Source organism: Leptidea sinapis, chromosome 22 (genome assembly GCF_905404315.1).
Source record: "Leptidea sinapis chromosome 22, ilLepSina1.1, whole genome shotgun sequence".
Taxonomy (NCBI): Eukaryota; Metazoa; Arthropoda; class Insecta; order Lepidoptera; family Pieridae; genus Leptidea; species Leptidea sinapis.
The window spans coordinates 540,668-560,848 of NC_066286.1; the positions used below are offsets into that span (position 1 = coordinate 540,668).

Here is a 20,181-nt window from a genome sequence, read left to right on the forward strand (position 1 = left end):
TCGTTTTCATAATAACACTCCTTTGGATGATATTATGGTTACTAGGACTGGCTTTTTTAATGTTTGCAGTAATAATAATAATAATAATATTGACACACTTTTCACACAAATTATCTTGCCCCAAGTTAAGCATATATATATAAAGTAAGTATATTGTATTAAATATATATATATATATATATATCTATATATATATATATATATATATATATATATTAACATACATAAATACATTTAAACATCCATGACTCGGAAACAAACATCCATATTCATCATATAAATGCTTGCACCTACCGGGATTCGAAACCGGGACCTCTAGCTGAGTAGGTAGGATCGCTAACCACTCGGCTATACAGGTCGTGCAGTAAGCTAACTGTTTAGAATATTTTATAGATGATTCATATTACGGGTGTAGATAAAGTCTTGTATGCAATTGTTGATAATTAGCTATTAAAACACTCATGTGATAATAGTATCGTAAACCCACATTCTTGTTTTAATACCCCTTATTTCACAACAGTTGCATAAGTAACTTTATCTACACCCATGCTTTAAATCCTATATTAAAGACTCGGAACCAGTTAGCTTATTACCAACATTAAAACACCCAATGTCGTAATAACCATTACATCATCCAAACGAGTGTTGTAATGTTGTATTGAATTTTATAACAACACTCCTTGGTTTTTTTTTCGATCCATTCATGCGCAAAGAGTTTCAACATACAGCCTCATTCTTATTGCTCGATGCGTGGTATCTGTATGAATTTCAAAAATAGACGTAATTCTAAAGACGTAAGTCATTTTCGTTTACGCGCGTTCCACACTACCAGAACGTGGCGCGCCGTAAAAAAAAGTAGGTTATTCGAAACCCCGCCATTTTTGCACTATACAAAATGTAAATTACTACCAAAATAAATAATTCTTGAGTTTATTTGTACATAATCAGTAATGGATGATATTAGGTTACTACTAGGACGGCTGGCTGTTTTAATGTTAGCAGTAAGCAACCTGTTTCAGAATCTTTTAAAGGATTCATATTTTGGGTGTAGATAAAGTCTTGTATGCAACTGTTGATAATTAGGTATTAAAACACTCATGTGATACTTTTTTATTGATAAACACACATTCGTGTTTTAATACCCCTTATTACACAACAGTTGCATAAATAACTAATAATGCACCACATTTTGAAGGATTTCTCATAACTTTACTTATTTGATTTCTCGTAACTTTTTTATCATACCGCTTCCGGCTATGACTATGAACACACAGCTCACACACTCACAGCCACAGAGTACATTATATAATATAGGTATGCTCACAGCTGTCATTATAACAAATAATAAAATAGTATAGATATTTCATTCATCACTTAATGTTAACAAATGAACTCATTTATTTTATACGTAACTATTTTGTTATTAAGGCGAAGAGTAAGCAGAAACCACGCAAACATGGTGTTTTTAGACAAGTTTTGTGGTGAAAGTATAGCATTTCGAGCTATGAACACTACTTAATCCTTACACATATCCTTAAGTCTTATTTGTAGGTTGCTAATGCTTGCTGTTGGTTATAGTTAACACTGCCGAGCCTTTTTGAACTTCCACATTTCTTTGAAGTTTAACAAGTTTTTTGGCAAGGCTACACGCCACTACGTAATTAGTATTTATTGTAACTTTGTAAATAGGTAATTAACTTTAAATATAACGACACCAATTATCTATACTATAGACTACAATTTGAGGTTATCATGTTAGTTTAATTATCTCAGTATGTAATTCACTTAAACTTGGTTTTGTTTTCACATAAATTCTGAGGTTATGTCAAAAAATTGTACAACCAAAAGTTGTAAACCTTTTTATTACCTACAACTTTGCTATTTGACTTTTTTCCATAGGACTTGCAGTTTTTGCCGGAAATCGAGATAAACCCTTTTTTACCTTAAGTACCCCCGTAATTTGTTTAGTATTTATAATATTTTTTTTTTCGCTTTTTATTATTTTCAAAGGTACTGGTCTAATAGTTAATAATTTGCTTAAAAGCATTGTAAAATAAAAACTGTGCTCACGAATTTTGTGTCATGAGCTGTTCTTCTCGTTGAAGTGGTATACGTTTACAGCATACATTACACATATGTCATGGATTTCAGCAGAATGAAACCTCAGCATTACGTTACGGAGTAATTAATAGTAATTACAACTATACCAATATTACACCATCGCATTAATACAACAGGCACTCGACTGAGACGCAGCATGTCAGACCATTTTGACTCTTAATTAATACGACCACTTAAAGCAATAACTTGATTGCAACTATCTATAATTTGAAGTAATTTATAGTCATGTGAAATACTTTATAAGCCTTGCGGATTGCAACTAGAATGATATTCTTTATATTATCGCCTCTGTGAAGTTAGTACAGCCGTTGTAATTTTTGAAATGCAGGCCCAGATGTGACGTCACAGTGACGTTAAGAAGATGGCGGCCTAACCCCATACAATGGAGCAGGAGTTTGCTCTAAGATATAAAACTAAGAATACGATTACATAGTGTAGTGTCATATAAAATAGAGTTAATATATTATGTTAAGGGTTTCAAGGGTTAATTGTGCGGCCATTTTACGTGAAGTTCGTCTGTAATGCGAGTAGGCCAATTTTTAATTGACTTCAAAAAGGAGGAGGTTATCAATTTGATCGCATTTTTTTATGTTTGTACACCAATTACTCTGAGATTTATGATCCGATTTACGTAATTTTTGCATTGATAGCTTTGAAGTCGGTGCCAAGCCAAATGTTATAGTAAGTTCCTACACTCGCCACGTGTGACTTTAAGCGGGATAGCTTCGTCTAGAACAAAACAACCAATATTAAGTATTGTTTAGGGTTTGGCAACGATCAATAGATAGCACATATAAATAAAAGTATTTTATTAATATTTACGGTAAAGGTGTATTAAATAGAATTTTTAGTTATTTGATACTTATCAGTTTTTGAAGTCAGTTTTTTAAACGTAGTTTTTTTTTTATACACAATCTTCGCGTGAGGTGTAAGTTGATGATTTAACGATTGAACGTAAGAACGTCAAATCAACGTACATAAGATGATCTCGGAAAACTGAAAACATTTTGGTCGAACGACGCGTCAAGTCTTTGCGACAACGACGCTAAAATATAAGTAGATATCATTTTTAAGTATATGTACTTTATATGTAACTTGATTTTTCAGCCTAATTTTCTCAATCTAAGCCAATGTTTCAAAGGATTTGATTTACAAAATTTTAAAATATTTCACTCAAATAACCGAAAATGCAAGTGTCAACTTGAGATCACCGCTAGTAACAACAACAAGGTGATTATTTCAGGGTCCTTGGGATTAATTGCATAGAATTAAAAAAAGAATTATTACTTAATCGAAATACTCATGTTTTTACTTTATACTGTTAGTGCTAATATATACCTCCAGAGACACATACATTAATAAAACCGCTGAGCTAAATAAAAGCATCCACAATGTCTGCGCGGCATGTTAAAGGTTTCTTTTTACGATCAATCCTTACGGATACATGAGTAACATGCCTAGACCAGGGCTGTCAACTAAAGAACCGGCAAAAATCAGATCGTTAAAAGGTTGATTTCACCGTAACAGTTAAATTATAGTTACAGCTTGAAGGTCTTACAAATAAACTTGGTATAAAGTCATAACTGAGAATAAACCACTTATATGCAATATGTTTACAAATAGACAATTTGCTTACAATTGGTTTATTCGGACGTATAATGTTTCCCGCGTTTGCAAGGTTGCCTAACATTCGGAAAACTTCAGAATTATCATTGTTTTGACAGTGTTGTCTACGATATAGTCAACATTTTGCATATTCTTGGTTTATTCTCAGCCTTAACTTTATACCAAGTTTATTTGTAAGGCCGTAGCTGTGTTTACGGTGATATTTAAAATAATTTTAATAATAATAACATGCATTCATGTTTAATGCAGCAGCAAGTGAATAGCAATTCACTTCACCAACATAAACGGAACTTTAAAAAAATGAAAATGTAAAAACACAAGAGTTATTGAGTACATACATAAAGTACAATACAGTAGATGACATCAATCCACACATACCGTAAATAAAATAAAGGCATAAATATTCATGAATCGTTTTTGAAGGGCCCTGGCGTAGTTACGGGAAATTAAGTAGAGCGGTGATTAACAAGCAAGTGTGACCAATTCCACAGAACACTATACTCTAACAAGACGATGATATGGTGAAGCTTGCCCTAGACATGCCAATTACGAAGCATACGTGTGGAAGACCACCCGTCTCCTGGTTGGCGACGGTCCAAAATGACTTGAAAGAAGCTCATTTAATAGCTGAAATGGCGCAAAACCGTGCCAAATGGGAAAAAAAGGACAAGGAAGGCCGACCCCAAGTAAATGGGAAAAAGGTCGTGGAGGAAGAAGAAGACCATACTCTAACGGTCCATCCATCAATGCTATCTGCGAAACAAAGAAAATGTTTTTTTAATGACATTAAGGGGCGAGACGAGTAGGACATTCAGCTGATGATAATTGATAAGCCCTGCCCATTACAATGCAGCGCCACTCAGGATTTTTGAAAAATCCAAAAATTCTGTACCATTGCGCTCGTCTCCTTAAGGCATAAGATGTTAAGTCTCTTTTGCCAAGTAATTTCAATAGCTACGGCGCCCTTCAGACCGATACACAATAATGCATACACATTACTGCTGTGTGGCAGAAATAGGCGCCTCCCACTGGTAAATGTCCAATAAGTATGGACAATTATGTGAATAGAAAATTAATACTCGAACGTAGACAGACTATATAGTAATTATTTGGAACAGCAGTGCCAGCCCTAGCAAAAAACCCAGATAGGTAATTGATTTTATATTTTTTCGTAACTTATGACTCTGGGATTTCCTTAACTATTTTGCTATACCAAATTGTATTTATAAACTGATATTTGTTTATTTTTTATGAAAAAAAAACGTATGTGACGAAATGAGCAAGACGTTCACCCCCACCGGATTGTAAGTGCCTATTACAATACAGTGCCGCTGGGGATTCTTGATTGAATCGATCATTTTGAGCGGCATCGCAATTGCGCTAGTCACTTTGAGACTGTGGCTATTGCATCTACATTAATTCAGGTTGGCTACTCAAGATTGCTTAGAGTGCCAAACGGTTACATAAGAGAGAAGGAGATAGAGTCAGACGCCGGAACCTCAACAACAAAGAAGAACCACGAGAGTGTTAGGCATTAAACTTTCGAAAAAGCAGTGCCCCAGGGCACTAGATTTTTCAGTTACACCAAAATCGAGAGTGCCGTACGGCACACTATTCCCTCACCAAGTTCTCTCACATTATGTTACGCCTTGCACGGCCGTACAATAAACAACTAAACTCACAATCACAGTCTTTTAGGCAGATTTTCGTTCAGTTGTGTTTTGAATTCTCTTTGAATACAACGCCATGCAATGCAAAAATTTTTCATGAGATATATCCAAAAATTACAAAAATCAAAAACTATCTTTCCTTGCATATTATTTGGGTTAAGGCACAGCTACTTCGACGGCTGTTCTATGCGCTTTTATACTTGCAATACAAACAGAACCTTTACTATTTACTTATGGAACATATAAAGTAATACAGCGAGAACAATAATTGCTAAGCCTCTAATGTAGATGAAAAATCCTGGAGCTTCCATCTTGATTTGGCAAAAGACTTAAAAGACAATGAGGTAACTAAAACGTCATTTTAAATTGTTGGGGGAAGTAGAAAGATCATTGTTTTATGTCATTTATTATTTGCAGAATTTTCGGCAGACTGGTGTATAGTTTACTCTTATTGGGGCTATACGTAGGTTGATTTCTCATTAAAGGTATTGTGTCATTTCTATCTTATATTTCTTTTGTGGTTTCTTGAAGCTTGTGTTTCTTGCTACATATTCATTTTGACTTACAGGAAATTGTGATAAATATCTTGTTTGCCGACATTATGTTGCGTGGCTTGTGTAGGATTATAACTTTATTATAATTGATGTAGGCTCTATATCACTATTTGACGTTTGAATATGTTTGTTGCATCATTTTACATATTATATTGTAATTGAAATGATTTGTAAATCGATGTAAATGTAAATATTGATATAAAAGAGTGGCAATGAGTTTCTTGCTACTTCTTCTCATTAGCTCAAATCAAAGGGTTGACCTTTATAAAGTAGCGGTAGATTTAATAAGAAAAATATTTTTTTCACATTCATAAGTGTCATTTCCGTGACCTACGTGAATAAAATTATTTTGATTTGATATCCTTTATCTATCTGTACTTTCAGCTGACTTTGTAGTTTTTTCCTTTCTTCTATGACTTAGCGGGGGAAATCTTGTTTTTTGGCGGTCGTATTTTGTCTGACTTTTTTCCCGAACGTCTTATGTTTTCTTTATCTTATTTTGGTCAGTTTTCTTTCATGTGCTCATTTATCAAATCGATCATTTTGTTTTGAAGATCAAAATATTTTTTTTCTGTTTCATCCACCCCAAAAAGTACCGCATTTTTCTTCCTCGTAAGCCTTTCAAGATGTTGAATTTTTTGCTCTCTTCTTCTATAATTTTTTCGAATTTTAACTGCAATTCCAAAGATACAAGTTTTTCGATTATATAGATATATAGTAGATATTATTGTAAGTATTTGTAAGTAATGATTTAGAAATGTATTTTGAAAAATTTGCACGTCATAAATGTGGCAAATATGTTCTTTATATTATTTATAAAACATCAATTTTCAATGTTCTTTCGACTAAACTGACATGTTTCGTCGTCGTTGTGTCAAAATTAAAAAACTAGCAAAACCAATGTACCGAGATAATTGCGAATTAGTGTTTTTTTTTTTCAACAAAAATGGCGGTAACTTTTTAATAATATAAGCGACGCACAATTATGGTGCTATTATTATAGAAAACTGCCAATAGAAAATTATTTAGTTCTGCCATAACTCTGTTTAGTATTTTATACGTAATTACTAGCTGACCCAGCAAACGTTGTATTGCCGATATTAAAATCGCGATACAAAAGTAACTGTTGATCGTAGATGGGTGAAAATTTGAAGTTATATGAATTTTTTAATGCCACATTATAAAAAAATAAAAACAAAAAATTTCGTTCAAAAATTAAAAAAAACATTTTAAGGGTGAACAACCCTTATTACTTAGGGGTATGAAAAATAGATGTTGGCCGATTCTCAGACCTATTAAATATGCTCACAAAATTTCATGAGAATCGGTCAAGCCGTTTCGGAGGAGTACGAGAACGAACATTGTGACACGAGAATTTTATATATAAGATTTAGTTCTTACCATTAGTTATTGATTTTATCCACATACTCAATATAATTATGAGAGTATATTGAGATCGATAACTACAGCTTTTGCCTTCTGTCACATTTTTTTCCAAATTTCCACAGACTTATTGAATTAAGTACTTAACTAATCTAATAATTTATGTCAAGCTGAGAGAGGGGGTGACCTCCTTTTCATTTATTTCCTAAATTAACGAGCAGCTTTCCACTTACCCGACTGGAACACGCAAGTTCTGGTCGTTGTCGAAAACTGCTCTTGGTAACTTCAACCAGCCGTTCGTGCTGGCGTTGCACATGAGGAATGACACCCTGGCCCATACATCAAAAGAGAAAGCCTTCTGTGCGCTCTTTTTGCCGCCAACTTGCTTCTTGACGACAACGGAAAAGTACCGCCAACCACCCTGCGGTGTCAGAGCTCTATGGCTGAAGTACTGTTCATACAGAAAACTGTTCGGCGAGCAATGTTTTAGTTGAACGTCAAGAAATCGTGCGGGCTGGATAGTATTTCTCCAATCATGCTCAGAACGTGTACCCCTGATTTGACGCCGGTGCTAAAGCGTTTATTTCGGCACTCATATTCAAAAGGCGTCGTCCCTGATTTATGGAAGCCAGCCCTTGTCCATCCGGACCAAAATAAAACGAAACAGTTCGAATCCGACAAACTAGAGGCCTATAGCTATTACCTCCCTGCTCTCCACAATCATGGAGAGCATAATTAACCACCAGTTCTTGGTATAACTAGAAGGTCAACAGTTGATCAACGACCGACAGTACAGCTTTTGCCACGGTCGGTCGGCAGGCGATCTTCTGGTATACCTAACACATAGATGGGCGGTGACTATCGAAAGCAAGGGGGAAGGCCTGGCAGTTAGCCTGGATATAGCGAAGGAATTTGATTGTGTATCACTCTGGGCACTTCTCTCAAAACTTCCATCATTTGGGCTTTCCGAGCGCTTATGCAAGTGGACCTCTAGCTTCCTCACTGAGGTCGTTGTCAACGGTTATTGCTCGACACCGAAGCCCATAAACGCTGGAGTGTCCCAAGGCTGTATGCTATCTCCTACACTGTTTCTTCTGCATATCAATGATATTATTTTGGACACCTCCAATATACATTGCTATGCATGCGACAGTACTGGTGATACCTTATACATGGGACATGCAGGTCTCTCTCGGGATATTGTTGACCAGTGCCGGGAGAAACTTGTGTCGTCTATCGAGTCCTCTTTTGAGAAGGTCGCGGAATGGGGTAAATTGAACATTATCCGATTTAACCCCAAGAAGACTCAAGTTTGCGCGTTTACCTTTAAAAGAACCCCATTTGTAGTATCACCGCTTTTTGACAACACTTCTCTTACAGCCTCGCCTAGCATCAGAATTCTGGGTCTCGAAATCTCGAGCGATTGCCAATTGCCGCGGTCATCTTAGAGCAAAGCCAAATTGGCTTCGAAAAAACTGAGCTTCATAAATACAGCATGGCAATACTTCAAGCCGGCCAACATTCAAGCGCTCTACAAAGCGCAAGTCCGGCCACATACATTTACAAACTCGTACATACACTGTAGCCATTCCATTTATTTTCCCGGTGGTAATTTTTTTAAGCTACTTTTTATTTCTTTAAAAATAAAACGTCTGCGTAAGAATTCTTTTTGTTGTTTAAGATCTTCTTCTCCCCAGTATTCATTGCAAATTTTAATGCGGTTGGTGTGGGAGAATGATTCTGAACATTTAAAACTGCAATTAGTGTAACGTGAATGTTCGTAAGACTCTTAAGTATTTTAGCCAGATTAATTTTTCGTTCTCGGTCTTCATAACATCTTCTCTTTACTTACATTTCTTTATTTCTTTTCCACTTTTTAGAGTCTGATTTCTTCTATCTCACATTTTTCATTTCAGTTTCTGATAAAATATCTTTATTTTTCCCTTTTGATAAAATATCTTGTATTGACTCAGCATCAGTAGTTTCTTCTATAATAAAATTTTGTTTACTTGATAAGAATTATTTTTAACTCTTGAAGGCAGCTGTTGCACCAATTTTTCACTTTTTGTTGTGTTAGTATTTATTTTGACTTGATATTTAGTCATTAATTCTATTCGTAAACAACGACACAACGATTTTGTGTGAAATATTTTTTGTTCTTTTTCTGTTTTAAAATTGTTGTACTATCAGAATTTTAAATTTTCGTCTTCATATAAGTTCTTCGTCTGTCTGTGCCAAAATATTAACACCTTAAATATTACTTGGAGGTCGGACTGGCAGATCATTCATGAATATAGAAAAAAAGTTATATATTATATTATTATAAACTTATATTTATTTATATATATCACATAATAGAACTTATTTAGTAACGGTCATACATATTGATGATAAACTCAAACATTTACCAATAAGTGAAATTATTTAGTTTTGACATGTTATAAATGTCACAGGACCATAAGAGATAATTGTGGCAGAACTAAATAAAAGAACTTATTGATTTTATTAAAAGTTTTTTAGTGAATTTGCTACAGATATTTATTTATTTCCTACGTTATTAAGTTTTGCCACGCAAATGATGTAGTATCATAGTGTTACTATTTATTTATGTCACAAATATTGTAAAACGTGATTATTTTTGTGAATTTCGAAACGATTGCAACTTCAACTAACCAAAAAATCGAGCGTAATTTCGACTTTAGGAATAACCAATAAAGTGATTTTTGCAAAAAGTACTACTTATTTAGTTTTGACACAACGGCGACGGTTTAAGCGAATAAAAACTTTGTCTTCATATAATTTTTAAGTCATTGGTAATACTTTTTTCATTTCTTTAAATCATATGATTGTGCTTCAAAATTCGAATTAAAGTTTTCAACCATTTGTTCATTGTACCTAATCAGCGAGTCATTTGTTATCGGTTGAAATTCGCCACCTAGCGGACCTGTCTAGCACTAACACTAACACCCTTTTACACCAACGTGTCGGCGTAAAGAATCCACGCAGGAAGTTCAGCGTCGTTCGCTAGATGGCAAAGCATGTAATAACGCTGTGATTATGCAGAATATTAATGTACAATAATAATTATTATGTATATTTCACTTTTACTAATATTCAAATTGACGACTGTCACACTCTTATTTAAATATAATTTGCAAAAACTGATAGGTCATACACTGTTCTTACTTCGAATTTTTGCTCTTTTCTATGTTATAATGTTACACTTTTTTGTTTCCTTGAAGTTTGGATCACTTTTTTATAAATATTTGTTTACGGTTACGGAGGTTACGGTACAATTTTTAAATATTTTTTTGCTACACATACTTACTACATATATACTATGTAAAAACGGTAACTGTCTCATTCATAATCACTTAGCGGAGATTTGAAACATCGCTAATACTATACGCCTTTAATCAAAAAAAACCTTTGTTTTTCACATTATAACGTATTTTATTTTTAAAATAATATTTTTAGGGTCCTATGGAGTAAAAATAACAGCTGTTGTCTTTATAAATTCTTTTAATAACAGAATTCAACAATTTTAGAATATACCTACTGCAGAAACTAAGGTACATAAGCAATTAATTTTTTTTTAACAAAATGAAATTTCTAATAAAAATGAATTTATTCTGAAAGAATAGGATAATTTAATACAAAGTATGGCCCCCTCTGCTATTCAGAACTTGTCGGCAACGATTATTCATTGAATTAATGAGACTGTTTATGTCATCTTGCGGTATTCGCTCCCAATGGATTTGTAGCAAATCCTTCAGCTGTTGGGTTGTTGTCACTCCGTCCAAGGCCTTCAAAACACGTCTCTGGAGCATGTCCCATGCGTGCTTGATGGGGTTGAGGTCTGGTGATTGTGCAGGCCAGGGCAATACCCGGACGTTCTCCGTTGCCAAGTATTGACTGGTTCGCCGAGCTGTATCTGAACGCGCATTGTCATGCATTAACGTAAAATCGGAGCCAAATGTTTGTGCAAATGGATGGATATAGGGTCTGAGAATATCCTCAATGTAATTTTCAGCGTTCATGTGATGGCGTCATTTGAGCTCAGTTCGCCTGTTCTTTATAATACCCGCCCATACCATAAATGTTGAGCCGCTGTATGGATAAACTTCCTGAATAAACCTGAGCCTTTCAGTATTTCCAAGCCGACGGTACACTCGCACCCTTCTTGTATCTGGCTTAAACCCGAATCGCGACTCATCGGAAAACATAATTTTATCCCATTGTTCCTGGGTCCATGTTCTGCGTTCTCTTCACCATTCATTTCGACGAGCGCGATGCCCTAATGTACTAATTTAAATTTAAGTATGGTTTTTCACATTATAACGTTGTATTTTATTTTTAAAATAATATTTTTAGGCTCCTATGATGTAAAAATAACAGCTGTTGTCTTTTTAAGTTCTTTTAATAACAGAAATTAGCAATATTAGAATATACTGCACAAACTAAGGTACATAAGCAACTAAACATAATTTAAATAAAATGAAATTTGTAAAGAAAATTAATTTATTGTGAAAGAAGAGGATAATTTAATACAAGGTATGGCCTCCTCTGCAATTCAGAACTTGTCGGCAACGATTATTCATTGAATTAATGAGACTGTTTAAGTCATCTTGCGGTATTCGCTCCCAATGGAATTGTAGCAAATCCTCCAGCCGTTGGGTTGTTGTCACGTCTCTGGAGCATGTCCCATGCGTGATCTATGAAGTTGAGGTCTGACGATTGTGCAGGCCAGGGAAATACCCGGACGTTCTCCGTTGCCAAGAATTGACTGGTTCGTCGAGCTGTATGTGAACGCGCATTGACATGCATTAACGTAAAATAAAACGTAAAAAAATAAATAAACGGAGCCAAAGGTTTGTGCAAATGGATGGACTGAATGATGATGGAGATGGACAAAATATTCTCAAGATAATTTTCAGCGCTCATGTTTCCATTAACAAAAACGAGCTCAGTTCGCCTGTTCTTCATAATACCCACCCATACCATAACTGTTGAGCCGCTGTATGGATGAACTTCCTGAATACACCTGAGCCTTTCAGTATTTCCGTGCCGACGGTACACTCGCACCCTTCAAACCAGGCCTAAACCCGAATTGCGACTCATCCCCAGGATGAGTTCTATGTTCTGCGTTCTCTACACCATACATTTCGACGAGCGCGATTTCCGTGACGTATCAGTGGGCACCTAATTGGACGTCGAGTTCGTAGGCCGTACTCATGCAGTCGATTTCGCACAGTTTGGGGACTTACATCAACACCACTTGAATTTTGTAGCCTCAAACTTATCTCTCGAGCGGGTAACATCGGCTGGCGTCTTGCAGTCACTTGTATGTACCGGTCATGCCGAGTGGTTGTACTCCTTTTACGGCCTGAATGCTGTTCAGCGGGTTCCCTTGTATTATTGTCGCGCTGCCAAAGATGACAAATAACACTTCTATGAAAGCCAAAATGCCGAGATACCTGAGATTTATTACTTCCCGCTTGCAACATCCCTGCAGCTCTTTGCATTTCATTTGTCGATCAAGACTTAACGTAGCAATAAAAACGCACTTAAATTCTAACAAATTTCCTTTCATTTCATTTTATGAAAAACACAAAACATAATGGAATTTTTTTATACAACCAGCCAGTATGTCATCAATAACAAAAAATTTTACATACCTATGCACTTTGAGTGAATAAAGACTTAGAAATTAACTAATATAAATGGTAAATTTGTAATATCATGCATGTTGCTTTGACTTTTTTGATGTGTGTATATATAATTATAATATACATAATAACTTTTAAGAATCTGAAGCCGAGTCTCCGGCAACAGGATCATCCTGCCACCACAAGCAGCGCCCGTTCACGAGCATGACGCATGAGCCTGCCATCGCCTCTCTCAACCAAATTTTAGGGAAGGGGACGATCCGTTCCATGGCGCCGCCACAAGCAGTGACATTAAAGCGAGCATGACGAAGGCTGTTACGAGAACTCAAGCAAACATCAAAAAAATAATCTTAATTATGCAATACTCACCAAATACCTCTACTTAAAATTTGACAATTCTGCTTAAACTTATAATTAATATTATATATAATTTATAATTAATAATATTATATTTTTACAAACAGTAATCAAAAGCTCAATCCTGTAGGGGAATCAAACCAAAAATAACGACCTATGTCATCTCTAGATCAACGGGGTGAGTATATTCAATTATGCAGATGACACAGCCATTATTTTCTCTGGTATCTCGTAGGAAACCGAACAGAGGAAGACTAAGATGGGCCTTGAAAGAGTCTCAAATTGGTTAAACCAAAATCTATCACATGACAGATACCAGCCCGTTCAAGACTTCTATATCAATTCATCCATTCATGCTTCTACCCACACGATTTGACTTCTAATTGTCCCTCAATAGAAAAGGATGACTGTACCAAATATCTCGGCATCCTGATTGACCAAAGGTTAAGTTCGCATCCCCAAATCGAACTGGTCATAACCAGGATGAGAAAACGTCTCTGGAGTTTTAAATCGCTTATTACAATATACATCGCTTTGGCTCAATCAGTGATCACCTACTGCATCCCAATATGGGCGGCGCAACAAAAATAAACCTCTTAGAATTGGAAAGAGCTCAAAGATCACTTCTGAAAGTCATGTAGGTACTTCAATCCTTTAAGATTTCCAACTGATTCACTTTATTTGAATTTTAATCTTTTGACAATTAGGAAAGTTAATGTACCATCGTTTTGGTCGTCCACAAGTCACTTTCGCTAGATCACGCACAGTAGAAGAAATGATAAAGTAGCTCCCACCATTACCAGACTCGTACTGTCCGCACTACTTTTGCTGAACGACAGTTTGGCTGTCAATCAGCGTACTTCCCTACTAATATTATAATGTGAATGTAAGTTTGTTTGTTACGCTTTCACGCCTAAACCACTCAACCGATTTCGATGAAATTTAATACACATATAAAATAAAGCTTTGAAAAGGACATAGGCTACCTTTTGTGGTAAAAAATAAATTATGGGGTTGAAGTAGGGGACGAAAGTTTGTATGGAAATTGGTCACTATCGAAGATGTCTCCATAAAACTTTGTATCTAGGCAGTTCGTGTGTGTATTTTTTGCAACGATTCCTAAGAAATAAAAAATGCTGCCAATAGTAATTATCCCACGCGGACGAAGTCGCGGGCAAAAGCTAGTGTGTAATAAAATAAATCGTGACCTAAATATATATCCAATGACATTACATCTATACAGAAAATCTTTATATCAATGACTAAATTGTCTTGCTTATGATGAAGTGGAAAATCTTCTGATCAGACTGACATGACAAACACACGCAGTCTATAGATGGAACCCAATTAAAGGTCCAAACTAAAACGCACATGCACACACTCACACTCACACATACACACTTTCCAGAGTTGTTCTAATTGTGCGATAATTGTAAAATTTGGTTATTTATCATTTTTGCGGATACATAATATTTGTTTATCAAATAGCATGAATCCGCTAAGGAAGTTGCGAGATATTTCCAACACAAGTGTCTGGGAAGACAACTAACTGGGAAGTCCCAACCACTAAAATGTATAATTATGTATGCTTTGAAATAAACGAAATTTATTTATTTACTTCGGTCAAGACGGCGAAGCCGGCACTGCTCTTTTTGACCGCGATACAGATATATCCTCTCTGGCTGATATATCTTATCTCTCATACCCAGGGTATTATTTGGAAAACTCCTTCATATCACGGGCTGGCGTGTGCTTTTACGTTAGGAAGGATATTTGTTCTCGATGCCTGAGTATTCAGTATCAGTAATTTAACATCCACCACGACGATTGGCTATGCTCACGGACCACCGATCATGCAGGGAGATCTGTTCACGACTTCGCCTTAGCATTTCTTCTGATACAACTGGTTATTGCACCAACGCGAATCTCACACATCGAAGATCATACACCTTCAACGACCGATATAATACGACCTCACAGGGTCAACGAAAACTAGGTAGCCGTCCAACCGTATGATATGCTACAATCAGCAGTATAAAATCGGCGAGTACCCTTTTTAGCTGACAATACTCGAGACATCATTATAAATTTTTTTGTTACATGTTGCTTGATAAACAAACTTGGTTATTGTATACAAACAACGTGATTTACGTTAGATTCGTGTTGTAAAAGACGCCGATCTTTCAGAGTTTTAGACTTTTTAATTTATTCATCAGTAAATTACTAAAAAGTAAATCCAAAAAAACAGCCTGAAATACGTGGAAATCGATTAACATAGCCAAATAAATAATATTCAAATTAACCACAAAAACTATTACTACATAATATTATGTTCTCACTGTGTTATTCACTTTTTATATACGTTTCATACAAAAAAAAGTTGCGTGTGTACAAAGTAAACATGTCAGAAGTGAAACCTGCATTGTGCATGAACCTCTAAACTGCATATGAAGTGCTGGTACATGTTGCTAGGATGACACATGATTTCAACCGCTATGAAAGACATTACTAACAGCGCTACCATATTTATGTTCTCTTGGTGTCTATGCAGTTATAAGTCGTGCGTATGACATAAGAATATATTAAGGTATACCTACTAGCGTCATACATAAAAATAAAATAGTATGCATATTTCTGTCTCATTCTTTGCCGGCTTCATCCTACACATTTTTGTATTTGTGTCTCTTACCTGTAGTTTTATTCGGTTGCATCCGGTTTGAAACCACAACTTCAAAAATTAGGAAAATAACTTCTAATAGTCCATTATTTTGGGCCACTGCGATTGATTTTTACTGTGTAATACATACTATTTCGCCGTATTTTCAATGTAATTAGTAAACAGATATGTAATTTCGTAATAAAAATAATTATCATATCTTTAATAACAAAAAAAACGTGTCCAAGAAATGAAACCTTCAAAAATTTTGGCTTCAAGATAACGAGACGAATGCAAATTTCGGGAAGAGAGTAATTGTAGTTCTTAGTAATGGTCGTAAATATTACATAGATTTATTCAGACTCGGAGCATACATTTTCGATATATGATACAGGAGGAAAGTAACTAAACTATGAAATAAATACTTTGGTTTTAATTTGGTCAATATATTATCTTTGGAATACTCTGTCAATTACTGTTTTTGATCTTCTTGTTGATACATTGCGACTGCTGCACATTTTCAAATTAAATTTGGCGTCCAAAAACTCAACCAACAGACTCGCTGTATCCGATGAAAGATTTACATTAAAATCCCAACTCAGAATCATCGGAATTTTATCTTTATCTTTTTTGAGCTTGCGTGATACTTCTGGTGTGCATTTACTTAAATTTTCGTGAATGAATTCAAAAATCGCATTTATTGATTGGATGGGGGAAATGTAGGTAGCTACAATGAATACTGAAATACTATTATCTAATTTGGTTTTACATGCACATATTCCTCCTAATTTAGAAAGTTGAACTGATAGTGATTCCAGTTGTTGTGTATTGAGTTCCATTTGTGGAGTAACACGGACTCCGTCATTTGAATTAGAGTTGATTGCAACTCCACAGGCCCTCGTATAAGGCAAAGAAAAAAAACCAGCACAAAGAGAACCGCGAACATAAGAAACATTGTATAATGTCTCCTATCTCATTTTCTCCCCCGTTAAATCTTATGAATTTATGTGTATAACGATGATAAAGAAGTTTCACTTCAAAAATACTATTTATTTTCGAAAAGAAATTGGAATATAATACTCTAAAGTAAAGTAGTTAGGTATGTATTGGAAGGCTAAGTACTTATAGTATAGTAGATTATATAGAAGACAATGATGCATGGTTCTTGTCTGACACTGTTCTTGACATGGTACCTTTAAATTTATTCCAAATTTCTTAGACTTAAGAAAACTACACTATCCTGTTTTAGTATTACCAAACCTTAATAAGATTTAAAAAAATATAAGCTAAGGTAAGCCACTTCATGATATGAAACAGTTTTGCTTTACTGGGGGACATTCAACTATAGATGCAGGTGTTGAGCTATTCAGAAATATTTTTCAAGGATGCAAGGCATCAAACAATGATATTTTGATGACTTCTAAGATTTATCCATGGCTTGTGATTGTGTTCAACATTCAACGCTGGCTAGGTAGCTATAACACTATGGTATAAAATGGATCTTTGCTCGATGTTCGTATTTCATATTGTTTCCAACAATATAAAACAGAAAGCTGATGCGAATGGCAAGAGATTGTCTGGCTCCTATCAATATGGGGTTACCACAAGTTATACTCGCTCTTTTGAACGTACCCATGTCATATCGTTCTCGAAAACCGCACAAAAAGGCACACGTAGCTTGGTTGAACGTGGGAGAAACTTTAAAAACCACACTGTAGTCCTCTACAACTACAGATATGAGGTCTGATCTGGTGAAACAGCTCCTCGAACCAGTCGGTATCAGCTGGCGCGCTGTTAATTACTGCGCTCAGCCCAGTATGGCTATAAGCATTTCGAATAAATACATGATCGATATAGGACACTAGCGGCCCGCTCCGGCCGGCTCCGCAAATTACAGAATTTAAGTAATTGCTTACTGTGTTACTATATTTTCTGAAATCGAAGTTGACGTCTAAAATTAACACGTAACTATTTGTACCTAAATATTTACCAATAACACTACATAGTTCTAATACAAATCTGTTTTTATGAGTATCGGGCGGTCTGTACTCCGCACATAAACCTATCTTACAGCGATTACCTATACTTCTTTTGCCCGTGATACATTCAAACTTCTTAACACACACAATACTTTCTATAAATGTTACATTTTTATGTACATTTAAAGGCAACTATATTGTAAAAATGCGTGAACAGCACCTTAGAAACTTTATGTATCCTAAATATATAATTGACTTACAAAGGAGAAGTACAAAGTGTAAGTAACATTTCAAAAAAAAAATATAATGTGCACTAAAAAGTATAAAAATTATTGCGTATTTTTATAGAATCTAATTGATTAATCTAATTCTTGTTGCGATTATGGTTATTTTTGGAGTCGGTGTCATCCAATACATAGTTGTAGGTGAGCAATGAACGTAAGTGCTTTGCAATTTGATAACAGACAAAAATTCTGCCACAGATCGCACCCTTACTGTAAGTCGTTAAGGCGTCCCATTGATCATCATTTCGACTATTATAATTACTTGACCATAACTATGTTATGGTAGATGACTTAAATATCCGGATATCATAAAAAAGATTCGGCCGAGTATCGTTACTTTGCTCCTAAGAATTGAATAGTTCCGTAACTTTGTCATGGATTCCGTAATCAGAGCCTAACCAAACTCACCAAACTATCCTTTAAGTATATCCTTTCCAATAAAAAAAGAATCATCAAAATCGGTTAGCGCGATATTGAGTTATTCGTAAATATATCATCTACTTCTATACGTACGCATAGGAAATTTAAGACTTTTTATGGTTTTCTCATTGATGCCTCTGTCAGATCTGGACAAAATTACAATGAGACCACACGGGAAGCACCAGCCTTCAAATAAAAAAAATTATCAAAATCGGTTCACCCAGTCGATAGTTTTGAGGTAACAAACATAAAAAAAAGAACATACCGACGAATTAAGAACCTCCTCCTTTTTGAAGTCGGTTAAAAAGTTGCTACTTTCTTAGCGGAAAGTGAATCGTGTTCTTAATAACTTTAAAAAAATAGTGAACCATACAGAAAAGGAAAATTTAATTGATGAAAGATATGATGAGAATACTTTATTCGACTTTTTTGTAAATCAAAGTACTGAAAATAAATACCCAACATGAAACTACTAAAGACAAGGCCCTTGGCATGTGCGCAAGAACGAATTAAAAAAATGTACCTACTCTGTGCTCCTGTCAAATCAGACTTTAATGGAAGAGCGTTCATAACTTGTTTTAATCAGTTTATTTTTACGAAAACACCTAAGCAAACCTTCAATTTGTTATTCAAAGATCTATATATATATAATACTTTTATTAAATAAGTACTAAAAAGGGTTTTATGATTTAATTATTTGACGCTATAAAGCGCGTTATCCAAATTCTCTTAAAATAGGATTCTAAAGACCCATATGTAAAAAAGGCAGCCGTAATGATTAAAATAATAACCGACCCCTACTACTACTTGCTTTAATGTACTATTTGCTTAGATAAAATAATTGAAGGATTTCTATGTAACCAAATTAACAAATTTTTGATATCACATGATATAATTATTAAAAACCAGTTCGGTTTTCAGAAAAAGAAAAGCACTACCCAGTTATTGCGAACAGATGATGTAAATAGAACGCTTTATAATAAACTTCTCGTTTTAGCTCTATTTATTGATTTTAGCAGGGCGTTTGATATGCTTAATAATAAAATACTATTGCACAATATCGCATACTAGGACCACTTCTAGTTTTAATAGAGTTACAATGAAGATAGATGCGTGAAAGTCAAAGTAGCCAATAAATTTAGCAACATGATCACAACAAATAAAGGAAACGCTCAGGGATCGACCATAGGACCTACGGAGTATTAACTTTATGTTAATGATATGTGTAACATTATACAACATGTGTAACATTGTACAATTTTCTGATGGCACATGCCTTATGGTAGCTCATAAAGACTTAGAAGCTGCAGAAATAACTATGCAAAATAACATTACTCTATTGTGTAAATAGGCTCATGATGTCGGCATAGTATTTCTACTACTCAAAAAACTAAAATTATACATATTCATTTTCACATATCTCACCTCTACTTCGCCAACTATCATTGCTCACACCCATCAA

At 34.9% G+C, this 20,181-nt stretch overlaps 2 long non-coding RNA genes across 4 annotated transcripts in view; one reads left to right on the top strand and one right to left on the bottom strand.

Annotated features, from left to right (window-relative positions):
• The window catches only part of LOC126971031 (uncharacterized), a 161,730-nt gene that overhangs the window by 41,743 nt on the left and 99,806 nt on the right, over window positions 1–20,181 (bottom strand). The gene's annotated exons all lie outside the window — the stretch shown is intronic.
• Window positions 1–20,181, top strand: part of LOC126971041 (uncharacterized) — an 80,141-nt gene that overhangs the window by 9,444 nt on the left and 50,516 nt on the right. The window lies entirely within an intron of this gene.